The sequence below is a fragment of the Calidris pugnax genome, unplaced genomic scaffold (genome assembly GCF_001431845.1).
Source record: "Calidris pugnax isolate Ruff unplaced genomic scaffold, ASM143184v1 scaffold46, whole genome shotgun sequence".
Lineage (NCBI taxonomy): Eukaryota > Metazoa > Chordata > Aves > Charadriiformes > Scolopacidae > Calidris > Calidris pugnax.
The window spans coordinates 919,324-919,950 of NW_015090769.1; positions in this window are offsets into that span (position 1 = coordinate 919,324).

A 627-nucleotide genomic window follows, 5' to 3' on the forward strand; every position below is an offset into this window, starting at 1 on the left:
GGTTGTGGCATAAGGGGGGGGGGTGGTTTGTGTAACACCCCCCCACACACACCTCAGCTGCACGCACACGCGGGGAACAGGCGTGTGAACACGCTAAGGGCACGCACACGGCATCAGGAGCACAACACGGGCTCACATGCGTGTGCATGCACACACAAACATGTTTGCACACGTGCAGTGCCCGTGCGCGCACACGCAGGTGCTCTCTGCGCACACGCCTGCGTCATGCAACACACACGTGTGCAGCGCTGGGGAGCACGTGTGCAGGCTCACACACACTCACACGCCGTGCTGCGGGCACAAGGACGCCAGGGTCTACCCGTGTGCACACATGCTCACACGTGCACAAGCAAGCTCACGCCAGGCTCACCCATGTGCACACACACTCATGTATGCACAAGCAAGCTCACGCCAGGCTCACCCGTGTGCACGTGCACTCACATGTGCACAAGCAAACTCACCCGTGTGCACACATGCTCACACGTGCCCAAGCCAGCCCGCACACCTATGTGCACATACACGTGCTACCACACGTGCTCACATGCATGTTCACGCTCACACACGCATGCACAAGCGCAGGCAGCAGGATGGCAGCCCCCCCTGCCCCCTCCCCACCAGGCCCCCCGA